Genomic DNA, 10,115 nt, shown 5'->3' with positions numbered 1-10,115 from the left:
AGTATGGTCTTTTAGGAACTCAAAACATATATTCATCTTCCAGTAATAATGTTTCTAGGAATATATCCTAAGGAAACTGACCTAAAAATGCATTAAAAATATTAAACAAATATATTAATATAAGCATTATTTACAGTGGTTAAATTATATATAATCTGTATGAGCAATAACTATTTAAATGATGATAGCAATATGATACAATTTTTAAGCAATTGTATTGTTTTTGAAAATGACTTTTAATACATGGGAAATGTTACTTTCATTTTAAGGAAAATATCTGAAATTATGCATTAAAATTCTCTCATATTAAATGGACATACTGGGTCTTCACCATCATTCATGAAGATTGTGGCCTAAATGCTCTAGCTACCCATGTTGTGGAAGAGCATATGTTCTCATTTCATTATAGTTTTCCATAAGATGTCATTGTCTTTAAGATCTATAAATTCACTAATAATCCTATAATAAACATGTGCTTTTATCCTGTTAGTAATCTTTAGATAATAAGTTTTATGTGTTTAATAGTTGCTATATGAAATATCAGACTACTGAGTTTTCCAAAGGATGCCCCTTAATTTTAATGTCCAGGGATTTGATGAAATGATATGTTTATATATTATATGATAACATTTTCAATTTTTGTAGATTTCAGACATATCCATTATCAGCTTCTGCCATATGGCTTTGAAGTAATATTATATTTAAAATTCACAAACAGGATAAATATAGCCACAATTTACAAAGTTAAAATTATAATTGATTCTCTGTAATTCAGAAAAGAGTAAAATATCAAATGTGATTAACCTTTGACTAATACACCTATTAAAACCATACAGAGGTTAAAAGTAAAACCAGAATTCTGTGGAGTACTCCCTTTTCCTGTGCTTATATTCCTTGCTACATTTGATATTTCCCATGATCACATTAGAAGAGGATAATAAGAAAAATAATAAGAAAAAAAGTTGAGTTCATGAGAAGAGAATGGTGGCTGCCAAGAGCTAGGATGTAGGGAAATGGGGATATATTAGTCAAAGAGTACAAACTTTCAGTTATAAATAAGTTCTGGAGATTTAATGTACAACATGGAGATTATAGTTAACATTGCACTGTAACGTGAAATTTTCTGAGAGTAGATCTGAAGCATTATGACAAAAAAAGAGATAACTATGTGTGGTGATGGATATGTTTACTGACTTCATTGTAGTGATCATTTTACACTGTATACATCTACTAAATCATCATATGTACACATTAAATGTAAGACAATTTTATTCTTCAACTCTATCTCAAAAAAGCTGGGGGAAAAGAGAAAAAGAAAAGAAATCCACGTATGATTCAGCTCACTTTACATGTCAGGCATTCTCTAAAAAGTGTTACATTTGTTATCTCATTCAATCTTCAAAATAGTAATTTTTACAAAAATGGTATAAGTAGTAGAATAACATGATTTTATGGATGGAGGTGGGGAAGCACAAAAAGTATAAATGATTTTTACCAGAGATGCATATTAGCAAAAATGGAACCATAATTCAAACCCTGGTGATGTGACTCCAGTTTGGAACTCTTAACCACTATCATGTTCTGAGGTATCACAAAGTAAACTGTCTCAAAATATACTGGGCTGATTTTAGATGAAGGGGACTAGTGATTCAAAAAAATAACTAGTTGTGTCTCTTCTCTTTTCCAAAAACTGGCTGCTTATTTCACTCAATTTACTGAATCAACAGGTAACAAGTTAACACATGCTGCATTAGCATTAATCATACACAAAACCACAAATGAATGGAAAATTAGAAGATAATTGGAGGTATATGGAACAGTAGACATATCATATGCAGGCTATCTAGGGAGAACATAGTAAGGAAAACCTCTTTGAAATTAAATGACTTGCACCTGGCAAAGATCCCAAGTACTCTATTTCCCTTCTTGTCTCTAGATATTTGAACATTACTATTTATTATTATTTTTAATTTCCACAATTAAAGCATCTATCAGGCATTTTACTTCAAGGAACATGTATAAAAGACACATGGACAAAGCCAAAGGGGGGAAGGATTGAGGGTGGGAGGTGGGGGTGGGGGTGGTAGGGGGGAGTGGTGGGGGTAAAGTGGAGACAACTGTACTTGAGCAACAACAAGAGTATTAATAATAAAATGGCAATAACTACATACTTATCAATAAAAAATAAGTTTAAGAAAAAATGTCAAACAAAAATAAGAAAGACTAGAATGCAATAAAGAAAAGTTTAATACTCCCAAATTTGGTGGGTTTCAGTCTTCCTCTCCTTGATTTGGCAGTATATGGAGATATTCATGAACTAAACTGCAGAGAAACTCTGAACAGCATTTCCTCTCTACTCAGCTTTCTCTGATGCAGCGGCCAGAGATTTTTAAATTTCATACATCATTTCCAACTAGCTGTGTTGATTCTGCAACTATTACCAGGCTCAAACTGAGAACCAAAAAAGAACACACACCAACATACAGACACATGCATTTGGCATTGTCACAATTAGTGCAAAATAATTCAAGTTCACTGCACTAACTATGCCACTAGGTGGAAAAGTCAAAGACCCAGAATATAAAGAGCTCAAGACCTAATCAATCTTTGTACTTGTTTGTTTGCAAAAGGCAAGTTGGCTATGGATGTCAATTGAAAATAAGTCTCTGGCATCATGGAAGTCATAATAATTAGCTGAAGAAACCTAAAGCAGAAGTTTCCTTAATAGTGTGTGTCGGGTATAGGTATGCTTGATATTTACCAAACTTAACAGTCTCATTTAGTAGACTACTTGTCAGTCACAAAGTTGAATTTTATGCTTTTCTTGTGATAATGAATGATGATAAGAAAAATCTCATTTACTTTAGAGTTTGAGGTTATTTCTAAAATCTTTTGTTTTTCTGTCATATTCTTTTTCATTTTCCATCCCAGGTACTCTGTGGGAGAACAAAGTCACTGAGATTTTTCAGTGGTTGTAGTTTTATATCACGTGGTCCATCCTTATATGCTATTCCCATTGCATAAAATACCTTCTTTGTGAGATATATGTTTAGCATAATGTTAGTGAGTAAGGATTCTCCCAAGAAACTGAACCAATAGGATCCATATCTATATGAGTGGGACCCTCAAAAACTGGAATTATCTTCTGGAGGGCAGGCCCCTTGTAAAAGTACAGGTTTTCCTTGCTAGATGAGTGTTCTAGGAACCCATCTGTATCAGTGTGTCAACTGGTATTGTTGTGAGAGGATGTATCCAGCTTCAGTGATTTTTTTTAAGACTCTTTGAACACGTTTGACCATTTAATGATGGGTGATTTGTGAGTGCACCTGCCCACATTGTGCTTAGTGTTTAGCGGTTTTTGGCCAAAAATGCCATGGCCCCCAGTCCCCCATGTCTCACCCTCCCTATTCCCCCAATCACACCCTGAGTGACTTTATTTTGTTTCCAGGGATGAAAAAATTCCTCAAAGGGAAACATTTTGCCAACGTGGAATAGGAGGAATAGAAATGGCAGAAGCATTAAAAGGTGTCAAAATCAACAAGCTCAAAAACTGTTTTAAGCTCTGGAAAAAAGGTCTTGATAGGTGTATTATATCAAATGCAGAATACTTTGAAGGTGACTGAAATTTAAACATGTAAGAATAATACACAATTTTTAAAAAAATAAATATTTGGTTTTTGTGTCCCCCCTCATATATATATATCTATATATCTATGAAGACAGATTGATTTATTTTAAGGATCTAGATCACATGATCACGTGATTGTGGAGAATGACATGTCTGAAATTTGTAGAGAAAGTCAGCAAAATGGAAATTTAGGTAAGAACTGCTCTTGTAGTTTTGAGTCTGAAATCCATAAGACAGACCAGCAGACTAGAAACTCAAGTATGGTTTCTATGCTGCTGTCTTGAGACAAAATTTCTTCCTTAGGAAACCTCAGCCTCTGCCTATAAGGCCCTGAACTGATTAAATGGGGTCCACACACATTATAGAGGGTAATCTGCTTTAAAGTCAACTGATTGTTCATTGTTATCATCCATACACATAACATCACATTCATATTTAGACAAGTGTTTGACCCAACATACAATTGGGCAACAAACCTTAGACAACTCAACACATAAAATTACCCACCACGTCCCAAACACACATGCACATAAATGCCTGTACACACAACACTGTTTTCATTATTCCTGTGTTCTAAACTGAGCTAAGTACATTGGTTTCTTGAAGAATAATTTAAATAATTTATTTTTAGTAGTGAAAAATTCATGAATTATTAAATAAAATAAAACTTGCTTTACTGGCTTTTGTAAGAAGTGTGCTCTTCCTTTCACTGTAATTATATGAAGTTAATAGGCTAATCTACTGATAATGAAGTAGGAATTCTCTAAGTAGAATGTTTTCTTTTTCTACCATTCATGGGGGTTGAGCTTTCTAAAACATCTAAAATGCTTAGGCAGCTTTACTTAGCTAATAGCACTGAGGATGAATCTATTCAATAGAGCATTAATCTTATTGGCAACTGGCCAACACTACTAGAATCAAGGGAAAACCTCTCAAAATAAAATATTTACCTAATACCATTTTGAAAACAAAACACTTTTGTCCCTCCAAAATATTTGACTGGTTGGTTTAATGATTTAAGGCTTCATGAATGCCACTTTGGACAGCTTTTATATTATACTGCTTACAATCCATGACATAGATATTGAGAGCTTTAGGTGGTTTACCTGTATAGTCACAAAGAATGTAATGGCAGATGGCTTTTGGTATCTGCCACCTGTTATATCTGGATCAGCATTTGAATTTGAAACCTTATTCTGTAATGATTAGTTAGTGGCCAGTTCATTTACTTTTGAAGTTTATGTCAGTAAATATTTTATCTAGACAAACTAATGCTCTTTTCCCTAAGTTATCAGTTTTATCCATTTCTCTTAGAAAAACATTTTGTACCTCTTGATCAAAATATAATTTATAACAATAACAAACTAAGGCTACCATTTAGCTTAATCTCAGGCAATTAAAACACATACTTTATTAAATCTTGGTCATGCCCATTAAAATTAATTGAGACCTTAGCCCTTTGCTGGACTCTTTCTTAATGAGCTTGGAGGAAAAGATAATAAATCCAGCAAACAAGATCTTTAATGAGTATGGTACATATCTCTTTTGGTTGGTTTAAACTGAAATCAATTTTATATTTCTACTTTAAATTTTTATGATTATTTTCCAGGAAATGTATATGTGCTTTTCAAAACCAAGAAGGTACTTTATATGCCAAAAAAGAACTGTGTTATGAAAATACAAGAGAAAACAATTTAAAAATATAGTATCCATTTAAAGGTCAGATTTTACTAGTTAAAGAGACAGCCTAGCCAGTGGATTATTAAAAGCTTCATTAACAGGAAATGAATTGCTAGATACAATCATGCTTTTCCACAACTGCTAAACCAGGGATAGTATTTATTCACTTACAATTTAAATATTACGCTCACAGTTCTCGAATGATTTCATTAGACAGGTGAACTGACTAGTACATGTCAGAGTTTTTCCTCTTGGAGTTTGATATATTTTATGCACATTCATTCTGCAGAAGGCCCAAAGTAATCTGCACCTCTAATGTGATTTCTGAATAACTAGATTTTAGTAACTGAGGGAGCTGAAGAATTGATATGTATTTGCATTCAGCCTTCTAACCTCTTGTGTATGTAGCTAACTACTATAATATTGCATTCGGTTAATTCCCTTTATGTTTACTAATAAAATTTGCAAATATAATTCTATTTCAAAAATAAAACATGCAATGACACAATAAGAATATATAGCCACATTACTAAACCATAGAAAAAAACTCTCACCGTGTTTTTAAGAGTAGTCAGGCGTTCAACGAACCAATTACCATGAACACATACATGTAAGCAACTACTTGATTTTAGGTTATGGACTTTAAACCTCTACAGTTCTGATCCTGACCTTCTCTATCTTCTGAGTAGTGAGAAATATTATTAATTTCTTTTTCTTCCTCTCAATTAAATAGGCAGAGTAGAAGAACTGGAAGTTGCATTGTGTCTTTAGTCTGTATCCAAGGTAATGGGAACAAATGATGCGCTATGGAAACATGTCAAACTTTTTGACACCAGCAATTCAAGAAATGCTTCTCTACTGAATTATCTCATTAATTCCAGAACATCAAAATCTGTTCTGCCTTTTTCACATTTAGCCTTACTATACTACAAAAGTAGACAGATATAACTGATAATTCCCTGAAGATATCAATGCGGTCTGGACAGACAACTCAAGAAAAGTTTTTGTTATCAACAAAGCAATTAATATTTATTGAGTATCCCAAGGGTGCTTTGGGTGTCATCCTTGTGCAGGGACCATGCTAATCTTCTCTGTATCAATTTTAGTATATATGCTGTCAAAACAAGCACTGGAGGGTGCTTTGGGAGTAAAAGTTTTATGTGTTACATATCCTACACATGAAAAAATATAAACTTTTACTCCTTATCTTCAAAACTATAAAGCTAAGTTACTAGGACTAAATATCTCCCATAATGACAAAGACAACTTTTCCCAGTCTACTGACTTAGTGCACATTTTTATTCAATATATCACACAGTAAAAAGCAGTAAAGTTGCACAGTGTACCTGCAATGAACATTTGGGCTATATTAATATTCAATGAAGTATCAAACTATGCCATAGCTTTAAGTACATATTAACCCAAAGAAAATTGTGGTAATGTATCTTAGATTGCTGTCTCCCAACACTGTCACTGAATAGTGTCAACACTGTGTATTGTGAATAATCAAAATATTGTGGCCATTCATTGCCTTGGATAAAGCTTGTATCAGAGATTTGTAGCAGATTCTCCTACACAGCAAATGAAATCAGAGCATATTTAAAAGAACAGAAGACTTTGAAGTTTCCAAAGTGCACAAAATAGAAACATAATGAGCCATCTGTGTTGTTTATATATAAATGTGCTGTTCAAAAAACAGCACTTTTTTGAATAAACATAAGCACATAGTATTTTGGTACAAGAAGCACTCTGAAAAGTATATAAACTTTGTCAAAATCCTTTTTTAATGAATGATTCAGACAACTGTTCATGCAGCATATATGTCCAAATTTCATAAATAACTTGTTTTGTTCATAGGTATTTTTTAAAAATGATTCTTTACAATCACAGAGAAATATTAAATCTAAATAAAATGAGTACATATTTCTTTTTCAGTTCATCTGACTATGCCAAAGAAACTTCGAACAACCAGAAGTCAAGTGAAATACATCCATTCATCTCACTTTTTCATAGATGAAGTGATATCATACATTCAGTTATTATCTGATTTCCTTTTCTTTTTGGAGACATACTTTTTCACATTTATAGATTGTAAGAGGAATAAAACAAGAGTACACAAGACTAACATTTTATAAATCTGGACTTATTCTCATGTAAACTAATAAAGATTTCCTGATAAATTTTAAAGAAAATGAAAATTAAGAATCTAATCCTTAAATGGTTTTAATGTAACATACATTTAGCCAAAAGTATGGTTTGAGTTGAACATTATATTACTAATTTTCTGTCTAAATGATTTATACATTGCTGAATGTGGAGTATTAAAGTTCCTTTTCTGTTATTTTATCTTTGTTTATTTCTATCTTCAGATCTCTTAATACTTAACATATCTAGGTGTTCCAATGTTGGGTGCATATATATTTATGATTGTTATGTCTTCTTGATGAATTCACCCTTTATCATTATATAAAGATCATTTTTATATTTTGTTACCCTTTTTGGCTTAAAATCTGTTCTGCCTCATTGTGCTGTATTTTGATTTCTACTTGCATGATTAATCTTTTCCATTTCCATTTTAAGTCCCTGAAATGAGTCTATTTTACATTTGTATATTTTATGTTCTTATTAGGGCAGATTTATAACTTTTGCTATATGTATATGTAATTTATATCAAATATTGGAAAAAAGGTGTTACAAAGATACATTTATATTGTAATTCATATTTACCTATGTCGTTACCTGTAGTGGTACCTTTTGTTCCTTTACATGAATTTCTTTCACTACCTCGTGTCCTTTCATTTCAGCCTAAAATACTCCCTTCAGCATTACTTATAGGGTAGTTTTCCTACCAACAAATTTTCTCACTTTCTGTTTTTCTGGATATATCTTAATTATTTTCATTTTCAAAATACAACCTTTTTAGATATAGAATTCCTGACTGATGTTCTTTTTAAAGAATTTTTAGTGTTACTATATAATTTCTGTGTCTCCTTTCTCAAATTTCTATTCTTTATATTTTCTATTAGATGAGACGTTATTCTCATACTTCCTTTTCATTCTTTACACAACTTTATTTTGTTCCTAGTATATATTTAAAATAGCTTATTTAAAGTTTATATCTAGCAATTTCAATATCTGTAGTTTCTTAAGGGCAGTTTTTATCAACCATGGTGTTTCCTATGTGTTTCATACATTCTTGTTCCTTTACATGTCTTATAATATTTGTTGATGAGTGTACATTTTATGTAATATAATATAGTAATATTGAAAATCAGATTCTCTGCTTCCTCAGGTTTTGGTTCTGCTGTTTATTGATTTTACTATTGATCCATGTAGTGATTTCCTGAACTTACTCTACATAAGTTCTCTTTACTTTTTATTTTTTATTTTTTTATTATTTATCTTGTGTGGTCACTGAAACCATTAATCAGATACCTTAGCCAAAAAACATATACTCATAACTCATAGACACAGACAATAGCATGGTGATGACCAGAGGAAAGTAGAGTGGAGGCTGGATGGAGGTGGGCAAAAGGGGGGAAATGGGGACATCTGTAATAGTGTCAACAATAAAAATAAAGAAAAACATATCACACAGATATTTTGTTAAGTTTCTGAAAGCAATAGATCTCCTATTCTTTGTTGATAAGCTCTGTGTGCATGTTGGAAAACACCTTCACCACTTCCAAGGCTGAGTGTTCTTACTATATATTTTTTGGATGTATTAATATATTTTCTCCAGACAACCTTTGGTTAATTTTCATTGCTAGTTAAAAATCTATGCCATAGCCATCACTTTCTGCTGGCACAGAGCCTCAAGGTTAAATTAGCCAAGATTAAAAATTTAGGGCAGTCTCATGTCTAGCCTTGGTATGCCCACAGCCCTGAGCATGTGTATAGCTTTATGCATATACATTTTCTCCCAGTTTTCCAGAAGTAGGTATACAAATTAAGCACACAGCTTAGGTAGCTAGACATTCATACAGGAACTTTAGAATAAATTCAACACACTTTTCGCTCATTATTCAGTAAGGCAATATTTTCCAAGTTGTATATTATTATATGAAACATTTAACAGTACTATGCTTTTTAAAAGTCTACATTTGTTGACTCTGCTTAGATGTTTTCCCTAATTGTTCAACTTAGAGATGTTATAATAAAACTTGCTTTTTTGGTAACAAATTAATTATTATATATGCAAACATAGTTTGGTCTGAAAATTTGTAACCTTCTAGGCATGGTTATTTTTTTATATTCCCTGCCTTACATGAGAAGCATATCTACATCAAGAAGACTATTCTGGTACTTTCCTAAAACAATAAAATTATCCACTAAAAAACTACCCAAAACATATGCAAAATACATTCATGTGCATATATCTTATAAAGGATACTGTGGTCTGCTGCCCATAAACTCCTCCCTTCTTCTAGAAGTGAAACATTTATTTTTCCAGCTGCACTGAACATTGGTGTTCAATAACTATCAAGTGTGTTCCTTTCCAAAACTTACCATGGCCTGAATAGAGCTTCCACGCCTATGGTCACTCCCCTTTCCAAGGGTCAGCCCACCTCCAATGAGTGGTTGATGAAAGGGTATAAAAATCTTGTTTCTGCCCTCTCAATTCAGGACAATTCTGAAAGGCAATATGATTTCTAAAGTTTGCCATGGCATCATCTCGGCCCTTTATTATAACTGCTACAGTGTCCTTCTTTCTCTGCTCAATACTGCTTCCTTTACACCCTGACATGACATGTGTTATTACAAAGTGTATAACTGAAATAAACTCTCTGTCCCCAAAGCTCTATTT

The 10,115-nt window shown here is 32.4% G+C and overlaps 1 non-coding gene across 1 annotated transcript; it reads right to left on the bottom strand.

The window, feature by feature from the left end:
- Window positions 1-6,333: 6,333 nt before the first annotated feature.
- LOC129073391 (U6 spliceosomal RNA) lies at window positions 6,334-6,438 on the bottom strand. Its single transcript, XR_008529435.1, has one exon. It is a non-coding gene; the product is annotated as a U6 spliceosomal RNA (small nuclear RNA).
- Between the last annotated feature and the right edge of the window lie 3,677 nt (window positions 6,439-10,115).

The sequence above is a fragment of the Pteronotus mesoamericanus genome, unplaced genomic scaffold (genome assembly GCF_021234165.1).
Source record: "Pteronotus mesoamericanus isolate MK-2021 breed Mesoamerican mustached bat unplaced genomic scaffold, CSHL_Meso_final contig_40, whole genome shotgun sequence".
Lineage (NCBI taxonomy): Eukaryota > Metazoa > Chordata > Mammalia > Chiroptera > Mormoopidae > Pteronotus > Pteronotus mesoamericanus.
This window is presented reverse-complemented; position numbering and strand designations above follow the sequence as displayed.